At 40.0% G+C, this 10,787-nt stretch overlaps 1 protein-coding gene across 10 annotated transcripts in view; it reads left to right on the top strand.

Annotated features, from left to right (window-relative positions):
* Positions 1 to 10,787, top strand: part of ADCYAP1R1 (adenylate cyclase activating polypeptide 1 (pituitary) receptor type I) — a 128,036-nt gene continuing 117,249 nt past the window's right edge. For 8 of the 10 annotated variants that reach the window (XM_014945061.1, XM_014945066.1, XM_014945065.1 and 5 more), the window contains exon 1: positions 1 to 98. The gene's annotated coding sequence lies outside the window, so the exon portion shown is untranslated. Of the gene's footprint in view, positions 99 to 714; positions 829 to 1,444; positions 1,573 to 10,787 lie in introns of those variants that run through there. The other 2 variants (XM_014945058.1, XM_014945057.1) reach the window with 2 other exon arrangements.

The raw sequence follows: 10,787 nt of genomic DNA, 5'->3' as shown, positions 1-10,787 counted from the left end.
CCCCCCCGCCGCTGGCTCCGACCCCACCGCCACCCGCCCCGCCCCGCCACCACGGGGATGCAGCATCTCCAGCACCGGGACGGATCCCTGCTGCAATGGTAAGTCTTTTCCACCGGCTTTTCCTGATCCTAACCCCCACCCTCCACCGCCATCCGGGCTGGGGACCGGGGGGGGCAGCGACCCCGGGGATGCTAAAGCGCCGTGATTGCAGCCGGAGAGGCAAAAGGAACCTCCGGCTTGGCTTGGAGTGACATTGATTTATTTACCGGCTCTTCTCCAGGTCCTGGGAAGACTTTTTTAAATTTTTTTTTATTTTTTTTGGGGTGGGGGGATAGGGGTGGCTTTCTGCCTTCAGCCAGAACTGCACCCCCCGAGGTCTAGACGTGCTTCTTTTTCGAACAAATAAATCTCCCTCTGCAAGCGGTGACAGGTTAACGCGCTCGGTATGGGAATCACGTCTGTTTTTAACACAATATGGCTGGGAAATAAAACCTGATTGCTAACAGCCCCGGTGCTGCTGTTGGCATTTTCGAGCTCAAGGCTCCCTTTGCAGTTCTGCATCTTCACCTGCCGCAGAAACTCTGATTCACCCTGCCAGCAGTGCACCAGGACTTCTCTATTTTTTACTGTTGGGCAGTAGTAAAAAAATTGCTGTTAATGTGCCTTTGACCTCTGCTTCCGCGGCTTTGTGCACTTTCCCTTATCAGTATTTGAACAGCTGGCTCTAATAAGACCATATTTATGCGAATCACATCTTAAGTCAGAGGGATAGGATACAGGACAGACTCTTTACTGCTGTGCTGTGATTTTAACATGTGAACAGTTCAGGTATGTATTGGAATCTGAAGAGTTTTACAGCCAGGGAGCTGAAAGGTAATGCGGCATGTTGTTCAGGACTGGAAAATGCATGAAAACCAGCGAGATAGATTTGTTTGGTGACATATTGGTGTTTATGGCTAGACAGCCATCCCACTTACGTAGAAGCAGGTCTGGAAGAACTCCCTGGAAGTCAGTGGCTTTCCTCTGCATCTAATCTGCTGGTAAAGTGAATCTGGTCTTTAGCTTGAAGAATATATTGGGAGTAGCACTGGAGGTAATTATAATGATAATAAAAAATATTAACTGAAGTGAATAAGGCAGCGAAGTGACCCGATTCCTTCCTAGGCTATTATGGATTACCATCCGTCTTGTGTATGTTAATTACAGTGCAAATTCTCATTTCATCATATGACTGCTATGGCAATATGCACCGTAACTGAAATGTTGGCTTTTTTTTAATCTGTTGGAGTCAAAAAACAACAAATGGATTTTCAGTTGTTGTTGTTTGGGTACACAGCCAGCTCGCTGTGCAACAACGGTCAGGTACAGCGAGGAGACGTTTCCATGGCTAGCACATGCTAATCAAAGGGAATGTGTGATTACTTAAGGTTACTGTTAATGATGGCATGAAGGCAAACTCCTGAAAGTGCTGTTGGTAAAGCTACAGAGAAAGAACGCATTATACAACCCTCTGTACTTGGCTACAGCAAAACACACTGGAGCCGTCTTGAAAGAAGTTGTCCTATAGCATGGGTAAGGCAACGCTGATCCAATTTGATGGATAATTAAGGCATGCTATTCAGTGCAATAATGGGAGTTGGATTAAAGTTATGTCTCTGCTTGTGTCTCGGTTACAGTTTTGGGTTATGTTATTCTAGATTTTTTTCCTCCCCTCCTGTTTCTGTGTGCTGAGGGCAACGGTTGCTGTTTTGTTGCTCGTTCAGGACAGCTACAATTGATCTGTTATTGTGCAGGCAATCTATCATGGACATCATGGAGTGGAAGGTTTCTGCTGTTTTGTTTTCTTCAGGCGAAGGCATGTGTGCAGTGACTGGAAGGATAACCATTGGCACTGAACAGACTCCAAGGTCATGGGGGGCTTTATGTGTGATGAATATATGTATTTATTTTTACACAGGGAAGTAGCTTTGTGAGCGCTCCTTGGCTCTAGCCTTCCATCCTCTGTTGGGGTCTGTGGAAAAAACCAGGAGGGCTCCTTCCTCCCTGTAGATTTAAGATGTCTGCTGTTTGCATGGTGGTGCCACAGCTGCATGTAGCTCTTGAGATCTGCTGTGGTCGGTGTATATGTGAAGCTCGTAAGCACGAAGGTAGAAGCTTTGTTGTGGGATGCTACCAGGGAGAGAAAAACAGAGATTTCTGAGATCATGGGCTGCGCTGTTGATCACGTTCAGACCTTTGTTCATCGCATCTCTCTTCATTTGGCTGACTGAGCCGACATCCTGGAGATATTTTTTCTGGGGTTGAGTTCCATATGTGCCTACGCCTTTGATAAGTTGAGACCCATGTCCCCAAGGCTGATTCATTTCAATGTAGCAGATTTTGTTTTCCTTTCCTTCCTTCTGAGCACACTTAGTACAAACAGTCTAATTCCTAAATTAGCTCAGATTATCTTTTAATGAAACCAGAGTATTTGAGCTAAGAAGCACTGAGAAAAAGTAAACTCAGGACAGGATCACGCTGTAACTCATATCTGAGAGAAAGGCTTGCAGAAATATCAGGTCTTACAGTTAGTCCTGATTTAATAGCAGAGTTTATTTGCCACAATTCTCAGGAGAGGCAAACTGATACCGGGATATAGAAGTCAGTGGCAATACTGAATTTTATTTCACCCCACTACTTGGCCCAGAGAGTGCAACCTCAACCTCGAAGTCAACAAAGTGTATTTTTGTGTTGGCTCTTGTTCCTTTGTTTCCATTCCCTGTTCTCCTCTCACATCCAGCCGTCCCATATCACCTGTGAAGAGAGCAGGGGTGGGATTCGGTACACGCTGCAAGCAACAGGATTTTGGGTGAGTTTTCCACAGCAGTGCAAAAGTGGAACAACTCTGCTGAAAATGATGTAAATGCCCCAGGGAGGAACTCCCTCTTTTTTCCTATGCACAACTTTAAAGTCGTCTTTGCTGATAATGTATCATCAGGGCTAGCTGTAATAGCACCCTATTTCAGAGTATTCCTGCTACCCAATACATACAGCATCTCCTCATGAGACACGTTTCCCCTTCCCTCGGTGCTGAACTTGTTCTGTTCGTAAGAAATGCTTTGCATTCAGAAAGGTATTTGGTAGTTTTCCACAACGCTAACAAGTACTAGAATTCATGTGGCTGTTGAAACGCTGTTTGGATTGTAAATGAGTGGGCACAAATATATGGGAAGAAAGGCAGACTTTTCTGCAGAACGTTTCACGGCAGAATGTCCAGTCCCCAACCCGTTGCTTTGCTGGTGTTTTATTCTCTGACTGCCTCTTGTTTCTCTCAATTTATTGATTTGTCTTCTTAGGTGTGAACTTTTATCTTCACAAGACAAACTAGGAACTCGGGTAAAACAAACCAGATTGTTCAAGTCTTGTTTATGTAATTCACTGCAGTTCATTGATTGTATCCCCATGCAAGCTGATGGGCTGATCTGTAGAGGAGCCAGATTAATAAATTCAGGGTAGAACTTGTTAAGAGGTGCTAAATCATTCCATCTCCCGAAGAAAAAGAAGCATCATCACACAGATCATTTCAAGCAAACATGGCTGTTGTGCTGAGGAATATTCCCTTGGAAAGATTCCTGCAGAAATACACAGCCGCAGTTGCAGGGACTCTTGTTTGCTGCTCTGATTCTACACTACTGTTAAATCCAAATTCTTCTGAGAGAATTATGCCATGAGATGAGCTAATTTGCATTTGACATTAGAGTTTATCTGCCCTGGAGACATTCTGACAGTCTCATTCCTGCTCATTCAGGTGTCACATTTTACTTTTGGGTGGCTTAAGGTAGGACTATGCTCTGATACTGCTTTGATCTATGAATTTGACAGGTGCTTTCACAAAACAATTTTAAAAGGTGTGAAAATCTCTGCTTAATACCGCTGTTTAAATTAAAAAACACATCCCCTCAATAAATTAACCCAATAATTTTGGTATTTGTTAGCGTAACTCATAATTGACTCAAATATGACAGAAAAAGGGATAAATATTGATTCGGTCTATTTATTCTTCTTCTTAATAATAGTTATGTCAATAGCAATAATTATGATTTCTTTTATAACATGTTGGGAATATCGAAGTCTAAGAGCTTACTGAACATACAACATTAAACTTCTGTCACATGTGTTTGCAGGTTTGTCTTTCCAGTGTTGAGGCATTTCACGAAAAGCCTCAATCACAGTGGCTTTTGCAATCCATTAGAGATGATTGGGTCACGATTGCTAAGGAGCAGCAAATGGAAGGATAATTATAGTCCGTTATCTATGATTTGTTGGGCCTCCTAAATAGAGCTGAAGGTTAGGGCAGGAAAACCCTTTTCATCTGCATGGTGGGTTAATAGCCTAGATTTTTAATTTTCGTTCTTTAGTTCCTCAGAATGAAGCAAATTTTGCTGCTTTCTTTTCTTGCAAGGGAGGTATGTTGTCCTATCTGATTGAGTGGGGATTCTTAAGGAAAATATACCTTATTAAAGGGAATTGTGACAGAATCAAGTTCTTCTTTTGCAGGGAGTAGTATCATTAGGTCCATCTCTGAGAAAATTTATAACTCCTTCACTCCTCATTCTCAAGGTGAAGACTTGGCCCCGAAGGAGCCCCTGGCAAAACTACCATTCATTTTATGTGGAGGAAGGCTTTCTCACTCAGGAGAAGTGTTTGGCAGCCTGAGTGACATTCATCTGCTCTCACTTAAGCATCTGAAAACTAGATGTTCACTTCACAACCAAGCTAATCACCCCAACTCACTATACTATAAGTGGGGAGGGTGCTTCATCTAATCCTGAAGTGGATCACCCTACGGAAGTTCTTGCAACAGCTGGTTCAGAGATATACATCCAAAATCAGTGAGATTAATCCTTTCACGGTATCTCAGAGATATCTTCATAAAGTGCAATTCCTCTCTTACTCCCATTTTGCTCAGGGGGAAGACTGGTAATTTTTTACTAGCTCATAACAACAGCAAACTGTGATAGGTGTTAAGTTTTTTGAAAAGCCCAAGCCTGCTGTGGTGGGCCCCACATCTTCCCTTTATTCCACCAATGGCAGACTCAGCCTGTTCCTTGCAAGGAGAATTCAAGCCACAAGTCCCAGGCCAGATCCTATCTGTCTTTTTATTTATTTCTTTTAAAATTATTCATTGTTTATTTTAAATCTCAGAGGCTTCCTCAGTGTATCAACACTTTCTGTCTTCAGAACACGTCCAATTACTAGGAGAGACTTGCCAACGGAAGCTTGAACGTAATTTTGTGAACAGGTGGGGATACATCAACACAGGGACGCATCCAGGATGGCTACATGATTTTCTGTGGGCAAATCCAAGCTCGCTCTGCCTGTTCTCTGAGCCAGCCAGAAGCTGTGTGATGCTCCAAGCCTCATCTAATATACCCCACTTGTGAATAGGTCTGCTGTAAGTTGCAAGAAGATGGAGATGAATGCTGACCAGACCTCATTAGCTTAGGGTTGGCAACTTGTGAAATGCATTTTGACCAGCTTGGAGCACTTGACATGCTTAGAACTAGGTGACCTAAAAGCCAGCTTTTTGCCATAAATCAATAGCTCAATGCTCTCTTATTATAATGCATCCACTCTCTGTGTTAAGCTAACAAAATTCCCCAGTCAGTTGATAAATGGATTTAACTAACACCTTCCTTCTTTATTATGGCCTTTAAAAATATTTACTGTAACCCTGTAACCCAAATAATGAAAAAAATAAAAATACATGAACCTCTCAGAACACATTGATATGCAGACTGGAGTTAACATTGTAGTAGTAAGAGATACAATTCTCCACAGTGGAAAGAAATTGTATTTTTTTTTTGAAAGGGAGCTTAAAATAGCTAAGATATCCCTAAGTATTAATTACTTTTGCTGGAATGGCAAGACTTTATTAAATCATAACATTTCTGTTACATTTTTGAAGTAAATCTATAGAAGTTTGTTTATTCTAGCAAAAATATAATATGGCACATTCATGGTCATAAGTAAAAAGCATTCCCTTTTCAAAAGCAATTTTTTGTAATAATGATATTTTTATATGTGTCTAAATTCTTAAATTGATGTAACTAGTACCAAAAGCCAAATATGAGCTTGGTCTTACCGTATATCTAAGATGTTGGACGTGCAACAGAACTTTGTCTCTTAGATTTGGCCTAGAAACAAATTATATAAAGAAGGCAGCACGAGTGCATTATATAAAGGCCCAAGTTAAAGTTAGTAAAGTTACTCATTTCCTGTGTTTTAGAGAGCTGGATCTCTGGATTCCTTCCAGGAGTTTTGTGCTCGAACTTAAGATGCAGAAGAGATGAGAGAGCATCAGAAATACCACAGATGCTTAAGCTCTTCATGACTAAGGCTATGAATGTGTCACAGCTGTCACTGGAGCCTTGGATGCCACAATCCCCACTCATTCATTCATTCGAGTTGCATGAAGTTTGACAGCTGGATGGTGGTTTTGTGCTTGTGAATGGGTTAGTTAGCCGAGATGATTATGTACTGTGGGCGAACAGCTGGAACAAACTTCATTAGAGAATGGTACTTGGTGACTGTAGAGGGGAGAGCAGTGTGAAAAGCCATTATTAGCCATGTTGAAGTTGCTTCTCTGCAGCATTCAAGCCTCTGGACACTGTGTTCTATATTCTCTAGCTTTTTTGTTCTCTGACTTGCTCTTTGTACCGCAGCTGGATGTAGTAATGATGGTCATGGAAAAGAGCCTTCAGAGACTACCAAAGTTGGAATGTTATTCAGAAAAGGAGAAGAAATGAACATCACAGCCTTTTTGGTTCCCTCAGCTAGTGTATCCCTGGCAGATTTTCACCTCTGGTATTCAACTCATTCCCTTTTCTCTGTATGGAAGGCTTGCAGGTCTACTTTGCTAAGATAGTTTCTACCATGCTGACCAGAAATGGGATCCAGCTCGCAGATTAAGACACCTAAAGATAGGTGTGTATTTTAAAGTGTCTACTCGTATCTAAGTATAAAAGCTCCTGTTACAGTCAAAGGAGATCTAGGATATGGTTCAGTCACCTAAAGATAGGTGTTAAGTGCCATCTGGGATCCCCTGGGGTATCTAACATCCACTAGGGATCTTTAGGTATGATGCTTATTTACACTACATCCTTTACCCTCTATAGGAGGCAAAATGCTTTGCTTTGCTTTCTTTTTCTTGCATGTTGTCTATCTCCAGAAGACATGGAGCTGGGTCCAAGCTGATTAAAGGAAAACATGACATATTTAAAACAAAACACTTCAAAACAGCAGGCTTAAATATTATTCTGATAGATCCAGCTTCCTCAAGCTCTTCTAGGGGGTCTTTCTGTGCATATGTTTGGCAAACCTCTGATAAATCTTTCCCTGAAAGAAAAAATTTTTTTAACTTTTCCAGATCCATTTAAACTGTAGCTTCCTGATCAGGCAAAATAAGCTTCACGTCTTTCTAGCAGAAACAGTAAAGGATCTTCCAAACTAAGAACCTCCCTTTTGACTTTATTGTCTTGATTTTTATTTTTTTTTCCTTCTGATAGACCATTAAATTGACCACTTGCCTTCCTTCCAACTGTCCCTACTGAATTAGAGCAACAAGGACATCATTTAAGTACTCTACTGTTCCCAAAAACCTTCTGAGACAAACCTCAGTAAGAAGATTATGGATATTTTGCAGCAGTTACATGTACACAACCACTGCATTATGTGGTACGAGGGATGTGACCCATTGTGAAATGTATTCACAGCCACAAAACATTTAGTGTGTGAAATGTCATTAAAAACATGGGTGTGAAAGCAACAATGTGATAGCTCAACCACACAACTTAAATCAGATAATTCGTAACACATGGCTATTTTCTTAAAAGGTGAAAAGGAAATTCCCCTGAGCTTCCATGAACATTGCATTTATTTCCTGACTGGCCGAACTCTCACCTGATACTCTGCTTAGTGGATTGATAGATTACTACATACTGCATGTCACATACTGAAATGTCAAAATTTAAAAATCTTTTTATTTAAATCAGTGGTTGTATGATTTTTCAGACAATCGTATATAATTTTAGATATTTTCCCTTTTGCTTCTTTTTTAAGTACTTGATCTAAATATACAACGTTTTTCCGTTGGCAGATTTCTGGGTGGCACCAAATGGCTGTTTATTATATGCTCCCTTTATAGGCAGTGGAGTCCAGATTTCAATTCTTTTGATCCCAAAGTAGGTTTCTAAAATAATTATGTGAATTGGACATCCTTTTTACTTCCATTAACTATATGAGTATAGTGGGCGGTGAGTGCTGTGGAAGAGCCAGGTAACCCAGACAAGATGATCTAAAAAATGTAACTGAGCTCTACCCATTTCATCTAAACTGTTCAGATTGAAAAGAATAAGCAGGCGTGTCTGGCTGCATGTCCAAGCTAATCCGTATCACTTTCTTTAGCAGCATGTTCAAACTTGCATTTTTAAAATCAACTTTGAGAGCTTTAACCCCAAATGTTACAGCTTGTGATTCATGGGCCGGTTTCAACCTGCAAAATTTTTCTATGCTTTTCTACACTTTTTCTGCTGCGTCCTTGCAATTTCCAAAATGCACCCTATTGTGCTACTACTTCTGTGTGACACCAGAGATCGTAACCTGTACTACAGAAAACAAAGTGGGTTTGTATCAGGAATGACAAAGAAGAAGACAGACTTGAAGATGACTGAGCCTATCTTGCTGTTGCACATCTCTGCAGCTGCCCTCAACGTATAATAATCTCCAACTTTCCTCAAAATGCATCTTGAGACTTAGCTTCCTTAGCTTGGTGGAGCACTTCAGATCAGAATGTTGTCCCATCATTCTCCTGCCTTGACTTTCAGCACTTCTAGACATTATATTAACCTTTGTGGCAACTTATGCTCTTCTAAGATCAAGAAGGCTAAGAAAAATGACTGATGTAAGGGAACATGAAGAAAGAAAAAAATCTAGCGTGCTCTAAATTGAACTGGTAGTAGTGACATCATCTGAAGCTGACCTTAGCCTTCAACAAAGAGCTAGTCTCTAAAAAGATATAAACTCCTCCATGCTCAGCGAAATGAACCATACTGATTTTTCCATCCCATTTAATGAGCAAAAAAGTAAAAAAATGCACATTCCTTCAAGTACTTCTCTCTCTCCTACTTGTCATGATTCTTTAGTACCGTTTTTGCTACTTACCTTTTTTGTTCAATTGGGATTCAGGCTCTTCTAAACAATGCCATGACTTCAGCAAACGTTAAGAAGAGATCCATGGCTAGCAGCTGTATATTTTCATGCCTGGCTTTACAAAATGTTCTATATGATTCTGTACCTTGCCCTTTATCGTCTCTATCAGCAGACTGCTGTCTTTCATGACCAGTAAGTAATAATATAAAGTAGGCGAAGTAAAGCGTGACTTACACTTTACTCCACCTGTTGTTTTGAGTTTTCCCTTCTCAGTTTCCTGTGAGCAGTTTTGGGAGAGCTCCTACACAATGTTTTGCAATGAATTAAGGAAAGGAACCACTGTTATTAATGTCAGTGATGTTGAAATGTTTGTCAAAAAGATTCTTCCTGCTTGTTGCAACTTGGCCTTACTACAGTATCATTGAATCAACAAAGGATGACCCTGATTTCTTAATACGGCTCTCAGCAAATATTCCACTAATGCTCTTTGAATTCTTTTAAAATAAGTCATTTAAATGAACTGGTCTATATATTGAAACGTATTTGTTCATTTTGGGAATTCTTCAAGATGTTACTCCAACAGCAATGAAGCTCCTGCAAAAACACAACACCCTGCATGATACAACTGGAGAATTTACAGTTTAAATAGATTTCTACAATATATTAATATCTGAAATAACCTAAGGAGCATAACAATATAAGATTCAATTCTTTTTTTCCTGAAAGAGTAATTTAAAATAAATCAGAAAACTTGTGCCCCAAAATGGCCTTTTTCCCCCCTTGTCCATTAAGGGAGTCTGGGATGACTTGGTTATCTATAAATATCCACAAAGTATATGTCTGAAGTTACTGGAGGGAAATCCACTTTGATTTGTTAAAAGATATATAGAAAATTTGAAGAAAAGCTAAGAGTTGAGTACAATTTCTCCATGGTTTCATGTACTGTTGCTATCAGAACAGTCTTTTAACTCTCCTCATGGATTTACAAAACAAAAACCTTCCATGTCAAGGGTGGGACACTAGAGTTCATAGATTTAAGTAAAAAAAAAAAAAAATAATTAAAATATTTCCTTCATAGATTTATAGAATTTAAAAGTGAATACTTACTCTTATTCTCCCAAAGGATTTCTTGAAAGTATCACTGTCATTATCCTAAATTGGTAGTTAATGAGAAATGATCTGCAGAAAACTCACAACCTCAGAGTTCTTATGTGCTCAGAGAAGCACAGTCTCGTTGTCAAACATTTAACAATTGCTGAGGTTTTGCAATGCACTTTTTTATTTTTATGATATGTAACGATAGAAATTTCTGTTGTCTTTTTGAGAGAAACCTTCCTCGATATGGAAGAAACTGCTTTCAATAAGATCTGTTCAGCAATGGTGCATTTGCTTGACTCAGCACTGGCATGAATACCAATTAGACTGGAAATAGTTAGGAAAACAGATCATCGTTTACACTGCTGTAATGGGAGAAAAGCAGGAAGCATCTGCAGTAACCTGGGAGAATCTGATTTCCAAATTAGTTGCACTCTATGCAACATTTAATAAATAAGATATTTAACAAATGAAGGCCAACATCACAATTATAAACAATGCTC

The sequence above is a fragment of the Calidris pugnax genome, unplaced genomic scaffold (genome assembly GCF_001431845.1).
Source record: "Calidris pugnax isolate Ruff unplaced genomic scaffold, ASM143184v1 scaffold54, whole genome shotgun sequence".
Classification (NCBI taxonomy): Eukaryota; Metazoa; Chordata; class Aves; order Charadriiformes; family Scolopacidae; genus Calidris; species Calidris pugnax.
The sequence above is the reverse complement of the archived record's forward strand: the minus strand, read 5'-3'. Positions and strand labels throughout refer to the sequence as shown.